A 21,952-nucleotide genomic window follows, 5' to 3' on the forward strand; every position below is an offset into this window, starting at 1 on the left:
CACTCTCACATTCTCACTGTGGGGGTGGTAAACTATGTTTGTATCCACAGCTGGCTGACAGAAGCATGGCTGCCAGTTCGCGCCAAACGGCCCCTCCAACCACGACCAAACATTCATATACATTCATAAACCACAAAGTCCCACCCCTTCCGGTTGTGGCCTATGGGACTTCATTCCAAAAAAAAAAAAAAAAAAAAAAAAAAGGAAGTGTATTGCAGTCATGGTCTGAGGTGAGTATTTTTAGGTCCTGTTTCAAGTATGTCATCACACACATATACATATATTCTCAAGTTAGAAGATATTATTTCAAGTTGAGAAAATTGCACTTCGTCATAAAACTGTTGAATTATCAGACAATGAAAATACATAAATATAAAGACTACACACCTGAAAGTTGTGGTGGAAATGTCATTGTAACTGTCTCTGTCCAGGATCTGTTTAGAGTAACTAAAGATGTATCTGCAGCTTCAACATGACCAGACTTTTATTTTCATATCTTTTAATAATCTTTCACCCAAAGACTGAAGCAAAATGTCCTCTGAGCTGTTTCACATCAAACTGTTTCTTTACTGTCTTTTCCACAGACTTTGACTTTCTTGGCTTATGAAATTTCCTTTCATATTAACATGTATGTAAACGGTGACACATATTTGTTCAGTATTTTTGCCACAGTTAGATCCCATTCAGCACAGCAGAGGGGGCAGGAAGGGTCTCTGTTCCTCTGCATTCAATCTGCTGCACTGTCCTTGAATCCATAAATCTCATTCTACCTCAGTACATGGGATGATAAAGAGCAAAGAAAGTGAACGTGGTAGCACAAAAAGAAAGTCAGGTGGCGAAAAAAATAAATAAATACTACTAATAATAAAGCTCAGAGCATCTGGCATTGGTGTGTTAGCTAACGATAGTTCCCATTGTATCTGCCTGGGTCTTCATGGATTCCTCTGATACAGAATATGTCTCATATGACGAATTTCACATCTGCACACTTCATGTTTTGTTTGTCAGTCCTTTATCTGCGCTGTCGAGGTCAAGGTAAGGTGAATAAAGTAACAATTTATGTCAGCATACAGCTGACCAAGAAGCAAGTCCACCAGGAGCAAAAACTGTATTTAACCCATAAAGACCCAAACAGCCACTGGTGACAAAAACCATCCACTGATCTAAACTGTTTAATACCTGTTGATCCACTAATCCTATTAATACATGTAAATAATTGGTGTAAAATACAATTATTTAACTTTTCATGGTCATCAGATATGACCATTTGGATGTTCAGAGGCTCTATAGTTACTGTGGAAACACTGTCATCTTCTACAACATTGATTCACCAGTAAAACCCATGGAGTTGGATCAATGATAGTGGATGGAGACACTGGGTTTACGTTCAGTTAATGAGAGATTTTACTGAAAAAGTCACTTTTTCTTTGTTTTTGACATAACAACCCCCAGCTTTAATCTGAGCTTTTAAGAACATCTACATCAGGGGTGTCAAACTCATTTTGGTTCAGGGGTCATATTTAGCCCAGTTTGATCTCAAGCGGACCAGACCAGTAAAATAATGACTTAATAACCTATAAATAATGATAAATCTAAGTTTTTCCTTTTGTTTTAGTACAAAAAAACCCTAATTAAATTATGAAAATATTTACATTTTACAAAAAAGATGTGAATAACCTGAAAAAACAGATATTTCATTTGAAGAATTAGTGAAATTTTAACAATATTCTACCTCGACTTATTATTTATACATGTGCATTACACACGATGTTACATAAACATTTGGTAACAGGCCGAATATTGGTAAAATTTTGGCGTTTGGAACTAAAATTTGAACAATTACTACAATATTACATCTTCTATTATTAACACAACTACAGATCACAGTGGATCCACAAATGCACAAAACATTTAGTCACAGGCAGAATATTGTTAAAATTGCACATTTGTGGTTGTTCATCTTTGTTTTTATTTATGTGTTTATTTGCATTTTATTGTGAAAGAATAGTTTTGTAAATGCATATATTTTCACAATGTAATGTTATTTTTTTCACTTCAATTTTTTCCACATAATTTTTCACAAAGAAAATTTGTCGTTGTCATTATTTATGGGTTATTGTGTTGTTATTTTTACTGGAGATCACATTGGTCTGTATGCAGAACCTGAACCAAAAGGATTTTGATGACCTTGACTGTTCAGGTTCATTTTTGCACACTTTCATACCACTGGCCGGAATGGAACCTTTGGCGGGCCTAATTTGGCCCCCGGGCCGCATGTTTGACACCTGTGATCTACATGATCAGTGACTTGAATATAGGAAAATACCAGATTTACACCGAAAAAACTCTAACTAAAGAGGATAATATTACAACAAATGGTGTTAAATCACTTTAAGCTGCATATGACTTTCATCACCAGTTTTTCATCAAATCTGTAAAACCTCAGTCATAGCCTAAGAATCATGAATCTGTAAGTCTTTCCATGAATACTCACCTGGATCTCTTCCCTCATGATGAACAATTTCGAAATGCGCTCTACCATAAACAGTTCATTTATTTACAAACAGAGGTCACTCAAACATTTTTCGGAAATTCATTGTGATGTGCACTGTGAGAAGTGGCGCTCCACGCAGCTTAATTCAAGATTTTTTTTCACTTAATTCAAGCAAAAAATCTGCCAATGGAACAAGTGAAAATTATCTTAGTAAGATTTGTTGAAATAAGATTTTCGAGATTTATTGTCTAAAAATAAGTTCTTATATCTCACTGAAAAGTCACTCTTTAGGTGATTATGTCTTATTTTAAGTGTGATGAGATATTTGGACAAGAAATGAGAAAAATACATATGGTGAGATTTAGATTTTTTTCCAGTGTGTATTTAAGGTAAATGAATGGTCCTCTCAGAACACTAACTGGTGCCTCACTAAATAAATAAATTACAGTAAAAAAGCATACAGGCAGCATACATGTTATATCTTTTACACCATTTTCATCTTTTACATCTTACATTTTTGTCTTGTTGCATCTTTTATGTCAATTTTTGTCTCGTTGTGTCTTTTACAAATAGCTTAAAAAGACCAATAACCAGCTGCTTTCTTCAGTTTTCACTCAGGACCAACAACTAGACTTTAGACATTTTCATCCATATCCCCTTCTCCTATTCAAAAACACTCGTTCAAACACAAATAAGGCAGAATATCATTGAATGCGTATTAACATTTAGGTATACTAATAAAATGTTGGTGCAGACATCAGGGAGGTTTTTCTCTCGTTTTCTCAACTTTATGAGGTTATGGCTGTTTCAGTCCGTTGTCACTTAAAACCTACAGTCGTGGAAAAAAATTCTTAGACCACCACTTGTTTTCTTCAATTTCTTGTTCATTTTAATGCATTTTAATACAACTAAAGATACATTTGTTTGGACAAATATAATGATAATGACAAAAATAGCTCATAATAGTTTAATTTCAGAACTGATGTCTATCCATTTTCCATGTTTTCTTGATAATAACCAAAATCACTTCAGTTCTTACAGCAATATCTATGGCATTGCACTGACAAAAACAGTGCTTTTAGGCATTCCATGTTTTCTTTTCTGTCTGTTTTAGTCACATGATACACACAGGAGTTAGTACTTGATTGTATAACGCATGTTTTTGATGACTTTTGAAGGCCTAATAATTTTTTCCGAGACTGTACATCTCTTTTCCCTGTTCCATGCATATGTTTTTTTACATGTACAGTCTACAGTGCTCCTTAGTCCTTATTAACCCTTTCATGCATAGTGGTCACTCCAGTGGACAGTTGTTCTCTTGTATATTCATGGATTTTGTTGTTCTAGTTCTATACCAGCCAACACAGTGGACGCTCACACTGTAAAAATCTAAACCTGACCAAGTGTATTTTTCTCATTTCTAATCCAAATATCTCATCACACTTAAAATACGACATAATCACCTAAAGAGGAACTTTTCAGTGCGATATAAGAACTGATTTTTAGACAATAGATCTGGAAAATCTTATTTCAAGAAATCTTACTAAGATAATTTTCACTTGTTCCATTGGCTGATTTTTTGCTTGAATTAAGCAAAAAAAAAAAGTTACTCTATGGGTCACAGGTGTCAAACATGTGACCCGGGGGCCAAATCCAGCCCTTCAAAGTTTCCAATCCGACCCGCGGGATGAATTTGTGAAAAAATGCAAAAATTACACTTTAGATATTAACAATCAGTGGTGTCAAAATCATTTTAATTCAGGTTCCACATACAGACACATACAGTCCAATTAGATTTATCATAATAACCTGTAAATAATGACAACCCCAAATTTTCTCTTTGTTTTTTGGTGTAAAAAAGTAAAATTACATGAAAATATTTACATTACCAAATTATACGTTTACAAAAAACATGAATAACTTGAACAAATATGAACAAATGGAAATGTCTTAAGAAAAGTAAATGCAATTTTACCAATATTCTGCCTGTTACTAAATGGTTTGTGCGATTGTAAAGCACATGTGTCAATGATAAACTGATAAACAGAGAAAGAATATTGTTAAAATTGCACTTGTTTTTCTTAAATCTATTCAAGTTGTTCATGTAAATCAGATTTTTAAGGAAACTTTGTAGACGTAAACCTGATCATAATAGAATTTTACTTTTTTCACTGTTATTTTACTGGTCCGACCCACTGGAGATGAAATTGGACTGAATATGGCCCCTGAACTAAAATGAGTTTGACACCCCTGCTATAGGTGATTGTGTCTTATTTTAAGTGTGATGAGATATTTTGACTAGAAATGAGAAAAATACACTTGGTAAGATTGAGATTTTTGCAGTGCATGCACCATCTCTTACACTGCAATTCATACCGTTACTGTAACTTTGCTGTTCTTGATAAACCTGATCTGCACTAACATGTTTGAGAGTAAATCAATTGTTTGTTATTGTTATTAAACTGTAATTAACAGTTTTTTTTTTTTTTTTGCATATTATCTCCATGAAGTGAGTACTGACTAGTATTAGAATATGTTAAAATGTGAGCAAACATCAGATTAGCTGCATTAAAATGTTTTCATTTCATAGTTTTCACACAGTTTATGAGTAAATATGTTTCTTTGCTTCAAAAATTTAATGCATGGTGTCCAGCTGAGTGGACATTTTTGCAACTCCATGAAAAATGGGTTCATGAAAACTATTTCAATCGCATTGTTTTTTTTTTAATGCCTTGAGGAATAAAAACACCCACAAATAAAAATCTTAATTAAGGCTCGTATAATGCATGCATGAAAGGGTTAAACTTACTTTGTGCAGGATTCAGAGCGGTAGCAGAGGCAGATGTATGTGTCATGCAAACACTTCCCTAAAGCTGTAAATGGCGATGAGGTGTTTGGCTTTGTAGGGGATTTTACGTACACGTCATCCCAACATATTAGGGCAGAGGTGAAACTGTGCTGTTATTAATCTCAACTTCATAAAAAATCTAATCACAGTTCGTGGAAAAATGCACTTTTTTTATTTACTGTAGTTCCCGCTGCACCTGGAAATTAGTTTCTGCACCAGTACAAGACTGAGGACATATTTTGTTCGGGTCGCGCCAACTTGTGCGTACACAATTAACAAAACAATTTTACACATGCATGATTTTCTTGCAGCTCTTGTTCAATTGGAAGCGGCATCCACTGACCTCCTAACCTCCTTTATTAACCTCCTTTCTCCTGATCAATCCTTTTATGAGCCAAGATTATGCACTATGAATAACTATGAATGTACTCAAGTGTTATTAGAATTTTAGTCGTAATGAAGAGGGGAAGGGAAGGGGATTGAAGGAGTAAATGAGATTATATGCCCCAGTCACTCTGAAACCAGATTAACAGGGTTTTATCATCCCACACACACACTTTTATCCCTGTGGATTAAGTCAGAGGGAAGAGGACATGCTTGATGTTTGAACCAGATGGGTCCAAAGAAAAACTGAGATTTTTTTTTTTTTTTTTGCAATTTTTTTCAACAAGACGAGAAAAGGAGCTGAGATTAAAACATGATAAGGAATGAGACATAAAGCAAACATGTCTAAAGACAAGCGTAGGACAATAGGGACACCTGTGAACATGAATATTTGATAACGGCTGAGCATGGTTGTAATGATGGGTCATCCCCCGCTCCGGCTTGAGCCATTTGCAATTCGGTCTAATGATGTTGACAGTAGTAATTTGAGCAGAAAAGAGAAGGTGTGATTACTTAATGTTTGCATGAATCAGATTGGATCGTCTGGGTCACACAGGTTATCCAACTTTGATTGATTCCATTAAAAGTTTTACCTTAACTAGTGACTTTCAGGGATTTTTCTTTTTTCTTGTCGTGTATTGTACACAAATGCTGATTGCCTTCCGTCAAATGAATCCAGTTTCAGGATGAATGAAAATGAATAATAGTAATCCGAAAATAATTCACCACTTCAAATGAATGTCGGTCATGATAAATGAGACATGCTTTACATGCAGATCACGAATAACACGCAGAGAGACACACAGAAGTTCATGGTATACAGGTCAGGTTTGTATAATTCACATCTGAGGCTGGTTTATGTTCTGACACTGCGTCTGAACTGGACCCCACCTGATGACCAGAAGGCTGTGTGCGTGTAGAAGCATATAGATGTCATGGGAGGGGCAGGTGTGCTGTCTTTACATTTCACAGAACGCACAAAGTCCATGGAGATCTGTTCCAGTAGACCTGGCACCAACACTGCCACCAAACGGAGCACACATTATTCACCAGGATTACATAAGTCTCCTCACCTAGCAGCCCAGGTGGTCTGCTTCATCTCATGACCGAGGGGAAAGAGGTAGTAGTGGGACAGTTTGTAGGGAAGGGTGGAGTGGGACACCGTCACTATCAGCATAGTCTGTTGGCAAGCAACAAGGTCAGGGTATGTGTTAGCTCGGTCTGATACAGTACGGTGTGTTTCCAGCCGCCAACAGCTGTCTGTCTGGGTGTAGTGAAGCCTGAGATTAGATTTGACCAATTTGAACATGTTATCACTCTGCTGAGCACCATTTGGTATGTGTGTGTGTGTCTGTGTGTGTGTGTGTGTGTGTGTGAGTGTAGGTGTGTGTGTGTGAGTGTGTATAGGGGTGGCCAAAAGTCCTGGCTAATATCACATGCAGTAAGCAGTTTGGATCCCCCCCTGACTTGGCCTATCTCAGCCATTCAGTTCCTGCTGGGAAATGAGAAACGCCGCTGAGCCTCTGTGGCTGAAGGCTCCTTCTCCACACCTTCACACATATTGGAGCTCACCTGAATCTATCAGCTCTGGGTGCAGAGAAGCTTATGGAAATCACTGTGCAGTAGTCTGGAACCTGCCCTTAAAGAAGTCCACTGTATCCAGATGAAATGTTTAACCATCTGGCCACATAATAAGTCCAGTTTAATGGAAATGATGGACACCTGCTCTAGAAAAGTCAGGACACATCCATCCATCCATCCATCCCTTTTCTGAACTGCTTATTCCTTGTGATGTACAGATCAAGGTTACAATAAAGGATGCACCGATACTAGGGATGGCCGATAATATTGGCCCACCGATATTATCGGCCCGATATTGGCATAAAAATGTAGTATCGGTGAATGTCGTTATCGTTTTTTTTTGCCTATCATTAAAACCAATAAAATAATGCCTTGATTTCACCGGCATTTACCAACGTGTAAATGAAGCATTGTTTGTAGCTGAAAGAAATGTGCAGTTTTCAAAATTGTACAGTAGAGTTGTCACACTGTAATAAACTCATGGAAGGAGAGAAAATAAATAAATATGGCATTTTTTCCACAACTTAAGTTGAAGTATGTATTCTTTGCACAGACAGTGTTTACATTTTGAAAGCCTTGTTGCATTTGAGAATGCATCCAATGGGGCATCACAATAAAATTAGGCATGATGAGTTAATTCCATGACAGGAGATATGTGATGTCACCTAAAATTAGTTTAATATCCCACATATATCGGCAGCGGTATCAGTAGATATCGGAATCGGAAATTAAGTGTTGGACAATATCGGCATATCGGTTTGTAGCAAAAAAGCCAATATCGGACATCCCTAACCGATACCGATACGAGTATCAGGCATCGGCTCCGATACTCAGTGTGTGTACTCATATTCGTACTCGTAAAAGATATCCGATACAAATGCACTGATACCACTTATGGCCGAGTGACATTCACAGTTCAGTGCAGCAGGTACGAGGAGGAGGAATAATGTGTGGGGAGTGTGAAGAGTGTGGAGATTTTTCAAAATAAATGACGGTGATAAAAGTAACACTGACTGCAAGTAACGTTACAGACACAGACAGATACGGACGCAGCGTTCTGTCCGTCCTCTGTGTACATTCCATCTGTTTTTCCAGGTGCTGGTGGATGAGTACCCAGATGGAGAATACCACCGGGAGTACATAGTGGTGTGGACCGCCAAAGTGAAAACGAAACATATCACTCATTTCTCTTTTCTCCTCCTGCTGAAGCTAAGCTTTTAAACCTTACCAGCGAAAACACTGCAACATTAGGATCACATTAGTGTTACCTCTGTCGTCTCCATATGTGTTATTACTGACTTTCTTCTTGTTCTTCTTCTTCTCAAAAAACTTTACTCTTCTTCGTGGTATTTGTCCAGTATGGTTAATTCAGAGCGGTGCCCCCTGGTGGATTAATTGAGAAACGCTCATTCCAACACATTAAATGTCAGTAGCAGCACTTTGTTCCAGTCAGACTAATGACAAAGACAATAAAGCACATTTACAAAAGGAACTAAGAACTGGAATGGGATTATTAAGTACATGTATCAGTACTCGGTATCGGCAAGTACTCAAATGTAAGTACTCATACTCAGTCTGGAAAAAAGTGGTAGCGGTGCATCCTTAGTATTAATAGTTTTGGATTTTTCATTATAGTTTAGTTTTATTTCGTTTTGACTTTTTTTTTTTCTCTAATTCAGTTAATTTTAATTAGTTCTAAGAGCAGGTTTGCTAGTTTTTATTAGTTTTTGTTATTTTCTAAATGCTTAGTTTTAGTTTAGTTTTATTTATTTTTAATATCTTTTATCTTCTTTGCCATCACATTCAAATAAATCCCAGACAGGACTCTGCTGCTTTCTCCCAACTTTAGTCTCCATGTTTCCAGGTAGAGTGGGGACCAGAGGACGACTCTAAACCACAAGTGACGAGAAGTGACGGACGGTTAAATATCATATAGTGCCAGCAGCTAAAATTGCTCGAGGGAAATAAATCAATTTCATATCAATCCGACAGTGACATAGACGAAAACGAAAGGAATTTTATCCATAATTTTTTACCCGTTTTATTTAGTTTTGTAAGCACACAATACAGTTTCAGTTAGTTATCTTTTTTCTTTTACAGTTTTTCCCAATTGCTAAAACAAAAAAGCCAATTCTCTAAACCAAATGACCAGTCCTCTAAACACATTTAATAAAAGTAGCCTCTGTTTGCCAAAACCATAAACACATTTCACATGAAGACACAATTCACAAAAACAATCCTCCTTTTTTCATAAATCTAAACACATTTTGTCTTGCTAAAACACAAGTTGCAAAAAAACTCTGCTCAAATTCTCAAATTAAAGCTCATGTGATGCAAAACACTTGCCACAGTCAGCAAAATTTGAACACAATGAACACACCTTTCTTCATTCATTAAACACAATGACTCAAAATTGAAGACACTTGTTGCAAATGATGTGATTCCACCTATAAAAGCCAGTTCAGAGTGCACAGTTTACTGAAGGTTCAAACACACACAGTGGACAGAGGCAGAGGAAGAGGAGTGCAACGACGTGATGCCGCATAATATATGTATGTGTGGGATAAATACTGTAAATAAAAAAGAAAACCACTCGGAGAGCGCAGACCTCCACCAAGACAGATCTGGAAAAATGGAGGAAATTTTTGTGAAATGTGTTTTAGCAGTTGAGAAAAACTGTAATTATAGTTCTTTTTTTTTTTCGTTAATAAAAATATTTTTACAATTCTAGTTTTCGTCATTTCATTAGTTTTTGTTAATGATAATAACCTTGGTACAGATAAACATTCATTCACTGTGTCAGGACATTTAAAATATAAAATAAATACAATACAGTGTGTGATTTGTTAATTTACTTGAATCTTTTTTTTTCACTTACATGTAGAGAAAAAAAAAAAAAACAATACAGTTTTAAACATTTTAAATATATTTTAATGCCTGCAGTATAGGCACAAAAGTTGTACCAGACCAATATTACAGTTTTTCTCAACTGCTAAAACACATTTCACAAAATTTTCCTCCATTTTTCCAAAACTCTAAACACAGCACACTTTTCTAAAGCTTGATAAACAAAACTACACCTTCTCTCCTCAAAATTCAAACTTTCACTCCAAAACAGCTGCTCAAAGCCTGCAAAAATTTAAGCACTATACACATCATTACACACTACAAAAAAACTACTGAAAACACAGTGTTCAGTGTGAGAAAATGTTCTTTTTTTCCATAACTGCCAAAGCATATTTGTAGAAACCTTACAGCATCCGTTCTCAGAATATGTCACTGTAAAGTATTGGGCCGTCATGGATGTGTGTTTCATATGAACAGTATGTAAATCTACAGAAAATACAGTATGTACACTACTGTACTGGATCACAACTCTATGCAAACACTACAGAGGATCCAGTACACACAACAATACTCATAGAAAACACTGTTCAGGGTGGGATATTTTTTACCTCCGCCAGGAGGTATTGTGATCACTTTGCTTTGTGTGCGTGCATGTTTGTTTGTTTGTTTGTTTGTTTGTTTGTTAGCAAGATAACTCAAAAAGTTATGGACGGATTTTCAGTGCTTTTCTTTTTTATTTACAGTATTTATCCCACACATACATATATTATGCGGCATCACGTCATTGCACTCCTCTTCCTCTGCCTCTGTCCATTGTGTTTGTTTGAACCTTCAGTAAACTGTGCACTCTGAACTGGCTTTTATAGGTGGAATCACATCATTTGCAACAAGTGTCTTCAATTTTGAGTCGTTGTGTTTAATGAATGAAGCCAGGTGTGTTCATTGTGTTCAAATTTTGCTGACTGTGGCAAGTATTTTACATTACATGAGCTTTAATTTGAGAATTTGAGTAGAGTTTTTTTTGCAACTTGTGTTTAGATTTATGAAAAAAGGAGGATTGTGTTTTGTGAATTGTGTCTTCATGTGAAATGTGTGGTTTTGGCAAACGGGGGCTACTTTTATTGAATGTGTTCAGAGGACTGGTCATTTGGTTTAGAGAATTGGCTTTTGTGTTTTAGCAATTGGGAAAAACTGTGTATACCTTCCCTTGGTAATGCACTTATGAATCATTTAGGAATCTGAGGACCCTAATTTTTGCACCTTTATACTGCTGAATTAAGGTGTGTTCACACTGTGTACCTGAGTCCATACCATACTTGGATACGTTTACACTTTTCCTGCAGATGTTGCGTTCACAATCACGTACCACGGCCCGTGCCTGAGTATGAGTGGGTGTTACAGGGCCGAAACAGTAGGTGGTGATGTGGAAGGAATTCTGTCGCTATCCAATAAACGCGGAAGTCAGAAGAAGACAAACCCTTACGTCATCAACTGAGTGACTGTTCTGTTCATTTGTCGACAATGGCAGCAATACTTGTCTATCTGTTAGCCTGTTTGAGGAAAAGTGAAGAAGAGCGACCTTCGTTGTCCCTGATATATCACAGAGTGGTTTAGTGGACAATGTGAGCCGGTGCTGCGCAGATCTGAGGCTTTTTCAGGAGAAAACAGGAGCGCTGTCTACGGTCTCGTGGTGATTAGGTCACTTCTGGTCTCAGGCACGGATCACTTTCACATGGCAACGTACCGTACTGGAGTCCACGCAATCCTTACTCAGGACTACCTTCTCAGCTGGACTTGGGTACGGTACTTGAGCATGGAACATTTGCATTCACATGAATAAAATTAAGCGGACTTTGGGGTCAGATGTACTTGAATACAGACCCAGGTACACTGTGTGAAAGCGCCCTTAGTGCAGAATGAGGCCTGGCATCGTCCACTGAAATAACCAATGATTTTCAGGTAAAGATGTCGACTTGATGCCAGAACATGTCTCTGTAAAATTCCAGTCTTTGCCTTCACATTGATGGTCCCTTCACGCATTTGCAGGTCAGACATGTGGAGTCTGATGCTGCGCCTTTGACTCCCAACAGCCTGGATGGCCTTTTTCACCTGTGACATGTAGAATCTGATGTCAGAAAACATGGACTCTGACCACAGCACATTTCTACTGTCTGTGAGTCGATCTGAGACAAGCTCAAGTCCAGGGAGCTCAGACTGACACAGAATTCCAGTCTTTCTGAATCGTTAAAACACTAAACCCCATTCTCTGACTCAACTACTCAGTTGCGCAAAGTCATTTATCAAATCAGTCACTTTTTTGGCACAACCTTAAGCTGATTCTCATACTTAGACACCATTTTCACACCTGTAGCACACTTTTTTTTGCACAGCTCTACTCACATTTGACACTGTGATGCACATGAGCAACAAAATGGTGAACACAGGTGGCAAACGTTAAACACAAATACAGCACAGTCGTCGACAAGTAAACACAACTACTCACAACTGAACACACTAATTTCAAATGATGTGATCAAACCGACTGCACATGATTCAGATTCAGATTCAAGTTTATTTGTCATCTCAGCAAATAAAAAATACACACAAACGAAACATTGTACAGTCTACTCTCGTTATACCGCCAACTTCCGTTCACGGCCAAATTGGCGGTATAGCGAAAATGGCGTTACAACGGGTTGCGTCCATAATGTGCATGTCTTTACTAAATGATGTCTATGCTGCCTCCGTTAACCCGTTCTAATTGCGTGTCTAAATAAATCTTGATTCTGTTATGTTGTAAGGGATCATTTAAAGTGGGGAAACATTTTAAGCATTATTATACCGTGTCGGGAAATGACACCCCCTCATCTTGAGGCTTTGGCTTAATCCCACGTCCTCTTCCCGACATCCTGACCTACTGAGTGTTCTGCGATAAATGAACGGTGGCCGTTCCGTAGACCTACTCGTAGCTTGTCGCAATCAGCATCTGGTGCGTTTGTTTCAGTGCATTGTTAAAATTTATGTGTACTCGATGGCAATCACGCTGGCGGTATAACGGTCGGGAAATCAATGGTATAAGTGTTGTTTGTGCATGGAACTGGGCTGGCGGATGGCGATAGGCGGAAATGGCGGTAGCTAATGGAATAATGCATTGGGGATTTTTGTGCAATGGTTTTGGTCGGCGGTGAGCGAAAATGGCGGTATAACGGCGGGCGGTTTAACGAGAGTAGACTGTACTCAGGTCCCCGACTGTCAGCAGCATTTAGTAAATAGTATAAATCACTTATAAAATACTAAAATAATAAAATACTGATATAAAATAGCAAGAACAATACCCCGCCCCCCCGCCAAAAAAATACCTATAAATAACTAAAAAGATTTTTTTCTGAAGTGCACAGCAGTAAAGTGCCAATTTAAAGTGCATTCTGGGCTTAAGTTAAGCAAGAGTTCATTATTCTAACTACCTCTGGATAAAAGCTGTTTCGGAGTCTGGTGGTCCGTGCTAGGATATGCCACAGTCTCCTGCCGGATGGGAGAAAGGTAAAAAGTCCATGTGCAGGGTGGGTGGTATCATGCATGATGTTTTGGGCTTTTTTCTTGCACCTGCTGGTGTGGAGGTCTTCGATGCAGGGACGACAGCAGTCACAGATGTGCTCCACAGCTCTCACCACCCGCTGCAGCGCTTTTTTCTCACCACTGTGCAGCTGGTAAACCACACAGTCATGTTGGAGGTGAGGACGCTCTCCACTGCACATCTATAAAAAGCAGTCAGGACGGAGGGGCTCAAACCGGCTTTCTTGAGTCGCCTAAGAAAATATAGGCGCTGGTGGGCTTTTTTCAGCAGGCTGCTAGTGTTGTTGAACATATTGGAGGGATTCCACCCTTTTGAAGAAATGGAAGCTTTGACAGTGTTCCAGTGGACCTGGTGTCATCTTTTTAGACCGTTTCTACCTCAACGCCATGTTGGCTACGTTCTGACCAAACCAATGCAGCGTATGAGTGACGTCATTGTGCATGCGCAACGAAGGCAGAATCGATAAGCAGAATCCTTAAGAAGTGTCATAGAATTAGTTCACTAGCAAAACGTGTGCTGTCACTCAACCCAGACGCCGCCGCCACTGTGTCTTTGTTTTGGTGATGGAGTTATCATTTTTAACAACAACACCTGTTTGTTGTCAATCACTGAACTGCTGAAGACTGAAAAAGAATGCTGAAGAATGTATCAGTCCTTGCTCATTGTAAAGGTCAAACTAGATTTACTACCATCATGTAACTTGTAACCATTGAAAACAGTATACAGGGTGGGGAAGCAAAATTTACAATGAACATTTAGTTGTTTTTTCTCAGCAGGCACTACGTCAATTGTTTTGAAACCAAACATATATTGATGTCATAATCATACCTAACACTATTATCCATACCTTTTCAGAAACTTTTGCCCATATGAGTAATCAGGAAAGCAAACGTCAAAGAGTGTGTGATTTGCTGAATGCACTCGTCACACCAAAGGAGATTTCAAAAATAGTTGGAGTGTCCATAAAGACTGTTTATAATGGAAAGAAGAGAATGACTATGAGCAAAACTATTACGAGAAAGTCTGGAAGTGGAGGAAGCAACAAAAAACGTACCAAAGCTTTTATTAAAGCTCTCAAATCCAAAATCCTAAAGGATCCAACCAAATCCATGAGAAAAATGGCAACTGAACTTGAGGTAGACAACAAGACCGTTAGAAATGCAGTAAAATATGATTTGAAGTTAAAATCTTACACAAGAACACCAAAACACTTGTTGACAACAGCAACAAATCCAACTTTAGCAATTTTTGGGAATCATGTTTATGGCCGCCTTCTAGCCCAGATCTAAACCCTCTGGATTCTGCTATTTGGGGCGTTTTAGAACATGCTACCAATAGAACATCACACAGCAATGTTGACTTTTTAAAGATACTATTAAAGAAGAATGGGAGAAGTTGTCACCCGAACATTTGAGGAACACTTGCACAAGTTTCAGGAAGCGTGTGAAGGCAGTTATTGAGAAAGAAGGAGGACACATAGAATAAAAACATTTTCTATTGTGTAAATTTTCTTGTGGCAAATAAATTCTCATGACTTTCAATAAACTCATTGGTCATACACTGTCTTTCAATCCCCGTCTCAAAATATTGTAAATTTTGCTTCCCCACCCTGTATAAGCTGGACTTCAGCCAGCGTAGTTTAGACAAATTACGAGGTTGCTCTGAGTGCTTGTAATTGTCTCACTTTGATTCTTGCAAGAATAACAAAGTACTTTTGTGATCCCTCAAATCAGAGTGTGGTGTTTTTCTTTCTCTCAGAATGCTAGTAAATCCATTACAACAGGCAGGCAAACGATTCCAAGGAATCGAGCTACTGGGATCCGGTTCTCGATTCCCATCCCTAGTCATCACATGTAGATTGAATGTCCAGATATGGTAATGATTCAGTATCAGCCAGTTTCATAAATGTTTGTCTTCCTCCATACAGCCCTTTCCTGAACTCAATAGTAGGAGAATGTTTCAGTGCATGGCAGTGGAAGGCCTATGACTGAACCCAGATACCATGGAAAAACTTATAGAAGCAGTGGAGATGGTCTGTGGTGACGTAAGTGTGAAGTGTTGATAAGGCTGGATCAGACACCAGGGTTTTTTTCCTCCATCGCCTGGAAAGACACAATATTACCTGTGATGTGGATGAAGTCCTCAAAGCCATGATGCTGAGGCAGAATGAATGTCATCAGTTTGATTTGAAGATGTACAAGATCTTTGAGTCTTTTATAGTCATGTGCTTTTCTTTTACAGTTTTCTTTGGTCTTTTAAAGGGGTCCTGTTTTGCTAAACCCACTTTTATTAGTCTTTGGTACATTTATTTGTGTACTTGGACCCTAATATTTCAACAAATTTGAATTTGAACCCTCCAGGTGCTGCAAAGCTATCTTTATATTCATTTTGGCAAAAATTGAGTGGATTTCTACAACCTGTTTTAATTCCTGCTTAACTACTGACGTCACGTGCCGTAAAATTTTTTAAATAGCCTGTAGATGAGCCTGTTGGGAACAATGCACCATTAACTATGATGACTTATTTATTTATTTTCTGTATTTATTGAATTTATTGTATTTATTGTACTATGTGAGATCGATTGTTTGGTGATGTGTGAGATATGTAGCTACACTTCTGTTGCAAATCAAGTTGCCCTTTGGGGACATTAAAGATTTTCCATTTCAGTTCAATTCAATTTGCACATATAAGGTTAAGACTTCCAACAAACATTTGTTGAAAATGTCTAAGATGGACCTGTGGAGTTTAATTAATGAAGAATTCAGACCCGGTCATAGCATTTACAGTTTATGTAGACCACAGGGAAAGGTTTTAAAATACAGAATTCAATTAAAAAAAAAAAAAAGCTAAATATCACTCCTTTAAGGAATGCTAAATGTATGTACAACATGTAATAAACATTATGTTGTGCATGTGCTGGATGCAGTGTTTTCCATTTTGCTGTGTAGTGTGTGATGACTGCTCTGTAGTGTCTACATGTAGCCTGGTTGTGTGTGTCACCTGAAAGCTGTGTTTGCTTTTGAGTGCAGGTAAAATAGGTTTGAGCCAATTGTTTTCTTTTGCAAGAAGAGTGATGGATTTTGTGAATGTAGTTTAAATTGTGTGTTTTGTGTTTACAGTTTTGAGAAAAGGGGTGAAGCTTTGGAAAAATGTGTCTTAACGATTGTGAGAAACTGTAATACAGCTCATCCTCCTAGTGCAGGGGTGTTAAACTTAGATCCTCGAGGGCTGGTATCCTGCATGTTTTAGATATTCCCCTCTTCCAGCACACCTGCAAGCCATTACATCATTATCAGGCTTCTGCAGAGTATGATGATGAGCTGATCATTAATTGAACCAGGTGTGCTGGAAGAGGGAAATGTCTAAAACATGCAGGATACCAGCCCTCAAAGACCGGCGTTTGACACCCCTGTCCTAGTGGGGCACAGTTTCTGCTTCTAGAATCGACCAAGTTAAAGCTCTTTGTCATAAATACGAAACATTTTTTGTTAACAACAGACCCCGCTGACATTCTCCTCCTCCCATATCTGTTGTCATGTCCGCCACAACGAAGTGTTTTTGTGATATGTCTGTCTTTCATGTGTGCTTTTCTTTTCTATCTGATGTTGATGTGTGTGTTTTGATGTCAATGTGTGTGTTTTTGTGGCAAATCCTATGTATAGTCATGTGGAAACAAATATCCCCTCTGAGACAAATAAAGTCTAAGGGCCTGATTTACTAAGATTGCGAATAACGGGCGCAAATGTGCTTGCTCGCACTAAAATATGCGCGTGCTATTGATTTGTGTGTCAGGGGTGATCAACTAAGATTGCCTGCACAAATGACAACAGGTGCAAAGCCTTGGAAACCACCCTAAATGAGGAATTAAATGAGGATTTTGCGTGTGCTACTGGTTGTCGTCATGGAGACAGTACGCTGTAAAAACTGCTCTGGGATATGCCAGCTCTCATAAATATGAAGTTGCTCTTTTTCCACACAGAGGGGTGAATGGGCATTTCTCTGTTGTTGTTTATCAGCAGTGAAGTGTGTTATTAGTGAAATAAATACCTTCTCTCTTTATGTCGCTCTGCATGGTGAACGAAAACTTTTAAGTCTGTGGGCATGAGAGAAAACCCTCCACATCAGTGCTTATATAGAAGGTTCAGGAGTACGGTCACAACACTGTGGGCAGCGCTGTTTGTGTGTGTGTGTGTGTGTGTGTGTGTTGTGCAGCGCTAGAACCCATCCCATTCGTTCTCCCTTGCGTGCATGAGAGAGAGAGAGAGAGAGACGTCTCTCAGGAGTTGGTCCTGGTCTAATGGTGATGTGCCACTGGTGGAACCGGCCGTGGGGGGCAGGCCCATAAAGTGGGGGGCCATATGTCTCAAATTATTATTTTTTTTCTTCTGTCATTCCAAAAATGTTGATGTGATCTGAACAGATTAGTTCTCTGCGCTGTGCCTATGTCTCCTCCTCGCCACAACTACTGCAGCCAGTTTTGTGCGAAGTTCAAACCTGCCTTTCAGACACGCTAAATATAGACACAAAATCAGCCACCACAATCAGTTTCAGGTTTGGTAAATCACATTGCACGCGTTAAATAAATATTTGCATTTACTCCTCCCAATAATTTTGCGCGTTCTGGCAGAAACGCCCATATTGCATATTCATCAGGGCAAACATGCTAAATGGGTTGCATGAGCTATTTTGCCCATTTGAGAGGCACAAACCTCGGTGCGCCCTGTTAGTAGATCAGCTTCAAGGTATTTTTGCATGCGCAGTCAAGTTTGCGCACGTTTTTACACGCGCAAACCTTTAGTAAATCAGGCCCTAAGTCTAAGTAATTTGCCTGAGCTCATGATTCACATACCTACAGTGCATCATGTGAACTATCACAGACCTATACTGTGATCAGCCAGACACATCAGATGACAAGCTGTCATTACACAGTCTGGTTAGACTGACAGTAACTTCCAGAGAAAATCATGGATGGTCTGACTGTTTTTTTGTGTGTGTCATCATTTATCAAACTGTACCATGTCAAACACTCAAATGCCAGTAATCAACATTTGTCATTTATTTTTCTCCAAACTGCCACTTACAGTGAGCATTTATGTACATCCGTCAAAGAACAATAAATCAAAATGAGCAGAGGCACAGACCACAATGAAAAAGACACCGAAAGCTGCTTGAAATACAACACTAGTGATGTAATAAAAAAAAAAAAAAAAACTGTGACAGCATGGCTGAAGCAAAACATCTTCATTTAAACACTCTGAAACATCAAGAGTCTGCAAAGACACAGTCTGTATGATTTTAAATTCCTGATCTTTTTTTTAATGTTTTCGATCATTCCTCGTTTCTATTTAAGTGCCATACATACTTCACATGTGAAAGAGAGAACATATATGAAAACAGGAGTGAGTAATAACAGAACAGGGTCAAGGTTATTTCACAAATTACCAACTTAAATTGGCTGTTATCAGTTGTCAGTCCAAGTCGGCATATGTAGAAGACACTCTACAGCTCATGTGTGAGTCATTACATCTCCAATGTTCCTGTTGTCTCAAATGAGTCACTGATCAAGGATTCGCATTCGTCCTCAGTCCGTTATTCAACACACAGTACTTGACAACAGCCAAGACCGACTCCCCACCTCTGTCCATGTGAACTTTGACACAAAGAAATAAACCTAAAATGAAATGTACTGGAAAAAAACACATTGTTCTCTCAGATCATTAATGCACAACTTTTCATTTCCACTTTCACGAACCACTTTACAATCAAAGAACACAATGTACATAACAGTTACAATGCTTTTGAAAGCTGATCACATTAATGAGAAGTCCCACTCCTTCCATTGTGTCCTGTAGGACCTTACTGTGAAAAAAATGAATAGCCAGCAACAAGGGACATACCATTTAAAAAAAAATCCTATTTCAATGCCATCAACTGCACATAGAATGTTAGTCAATTTAAAATATCATTTTTAAGAAAGCTGCAGTTTGTTTAAAAGTAAATAATTTAATTTAGAGTGAAACAGCTCAGTGGACTGCATCTTTTACCACCACTACGAAAAGGGGCTAATCAAATATTAAAGTGTTAAAGGATTAAAGCTTTAATACACATTCATTCCCTCATTTTCCAAAGTGCTTAGTCCTTGATACGGTCACAGGTGTAGTGGAATCTATTCCAGCACACATGTTGTCAGGACATGTTGTCAGTTCATCACAGGTCTGACAACAGAACAACCATTCACACCTACAGCCAAATTTAGATTGACTCTATTAACCTAATAAGGTGCATGTAAGGGTGAAGACACACTGACCCCACTGTGGATCATCGCCAGAAAAGGTAGCCTGACTGATCAGTCGGCTTCCATCTCCCCGACACGGTCAAAAAAGTGTTAAGAACACACCAAATCGACTACTGACTTGAGTATACGTTCTGCGCTTGTACGAGACGTAGAACTGGAAAGGACAGAACATCTCTCTAGAACACAGAGGTCGCTGTCGTCAGTCATTGTTTTCAGCAGAGAGTGTTGAGTAGTCCAGAAGGGTTGCTGTTATTGTTGTACTTGTTGGACGGATGGCTAGTAATAAGAAAATACTGGCGTTGTCAGCTCTCGGGCTTCTTCTTGTGGAAGAAGAAAGATGTTGCAGGCGAAAACTAAGGAGAAATCGCAATATGCTAACAATGCTAACAGTGTTCACTTCATGGAATGAATGAAGTCCATAGAAAACACTGACTGGCACTCATTCAGATCTGATATGAGCAGTGAATGGATTATTATAGAAGACAATAATAATGTGAAGTAGGGATGGGAATCGATAAGAATTTAATGATTCCGATTCCATTATTAATTTTGCTTATCAATCCGACTCCTTATTGATTCTCTTATCGATTCTCATTGGGTGAGGGAATAAAAGAGTACCAACGGGTGTGTTTGCATTAACTGTCTTTTATATTTCCATCTCTGCACAGAAAATATAACATATACAGTATGGACAAATAATAATAACAGATGACGCTGGGCCCGGTTTGGGGGGGTGGGGGTGTACAGTGAAAGTGAAACTAAAGATGCTTTACTAATTCCTCTATTGCCGTACCTCCACTACGTAGAACCGGTTTGACTCTGCCCGTCTCCTGTTGTTGTGCGCCTCATTTCCTTTCCCCTACCTTTGGAAACTTGTATTTGAGGGGGTACGATGTTTGTTGCCTGCACCAGAACCGGAACAGGGCCCGGATGACGGCCTGGTGTTCACTCTGCCGCTAGATTCACAAGTACCGCTAAGTAGCAAATCAAATGAATCACATGCTGTGGACAAATGTTTGAGTATATTGGAGGGATTCCACCCTTTTGATCAACTGGAAGCTTTGACAGTGTTCCAGTGAACCTGGTGTCGTCTTTTTAGACCATTTCTGCCTCAACGCCATGTTGGCTATGTTCTGACCAAAACAATGCAGTGTACACGTGATGTCATCGTGCATGTGCAACAAAGGCGGAATCAATAAGCAGAATTGTTAAGCAGGCAGGCAAACGATTCCAAGGAATCGAGCTACTCAATTCCCATCCCTAGTGTGAAGTACCTTGGTATAGCTGTATTCACGTGGAAACTCACTCATTCACTGATTCACTGGTCAAAGGCTATCCCTCCATCAATCAGATTGGTCTGACTGAACGACTGGCAGTGGCCAATTACACATGTTGAATCAGACAAAAAAATGGTGACGGCATTAACGATGGCCGATCGCACAGAACACACCAAACAGACTCATGTCACCAACCTCGCCAGACTGCCCGACGACATCCAACTGCCAAAAATCAGGTTGGTGTGTCTTCACCTTATACGTAGAGAAGCAAAGCCAGGACCTTCTTGCTGTAAGGCGATAGTAACCACTGCATCACTGTGCTGCCCTACAGTAATACATATTAATACATATTTAAGTATTACATGATTAATATTTTAATATGCCCTTTCCCTATTAATGCAGAATAATATGGAGGGGAAAATCTTTCTATAAAGACTGATGTCATCCAAGTGAAATGTGCAGAGGTGATGGATATTTTGTTGTTGGTGACATGTATCACATGAGACAAGAGATGCAGTCAACAACTATTTGACATAAAAAGTAGATTTTTGTAGTTTTACCACAAAATGCAATGTTCTTAAAGGTGCGGGAGACTTTTGTGACCAATTTTTCATCACATCTGTAAAACCTCAGTCATATCCTCAGTATCACA

At 38.7% G+C, this 21,952-nt stretch overlaps 1 long non-coding RNA gene across 1 annotated transcript; it reads right to left on the bottom strand.

Moving 5' to 3' along the window:
- Positions 1 to 2,754: 2,754 nt before the first annotated feature.
- LOC115425193 (uncharacterized) lies at positions 2,755 to 20,127 on the bottom strand. Its single transcript, XR_003936195.1, has 4 exons — positions 19,773 to 20,127; positions 15,290 to 15,292; positions 7,776 to 7,784; positions 2,755 to 2,766 (listed from the first exon to the last, which is right to left on the bottom strand). It is a non-coding gene; the product is annotated as an uncharacterized LOC115425193 (long non-coding RNA).
- Positions 20,128 to 21,952: the final 1,825 nt, after the last annotated feature.

The sequence above is a fragment of the Sphaeramia orbicularis genome, chromosome 1 (assembly GCF_902148855.1).
Source record: "Sphaeramia orbicularis chromosome 1, fSphaOr1.1, whole genome shotgun sequence".
In the NCBI taxonomy this organism is placed as follows: Eukaryota; Metazoa; Chordata; class Actinopteri; order Kurtiformes; family Apogonidae; genus Sphaeramia; species Sphaeramia orbicularis.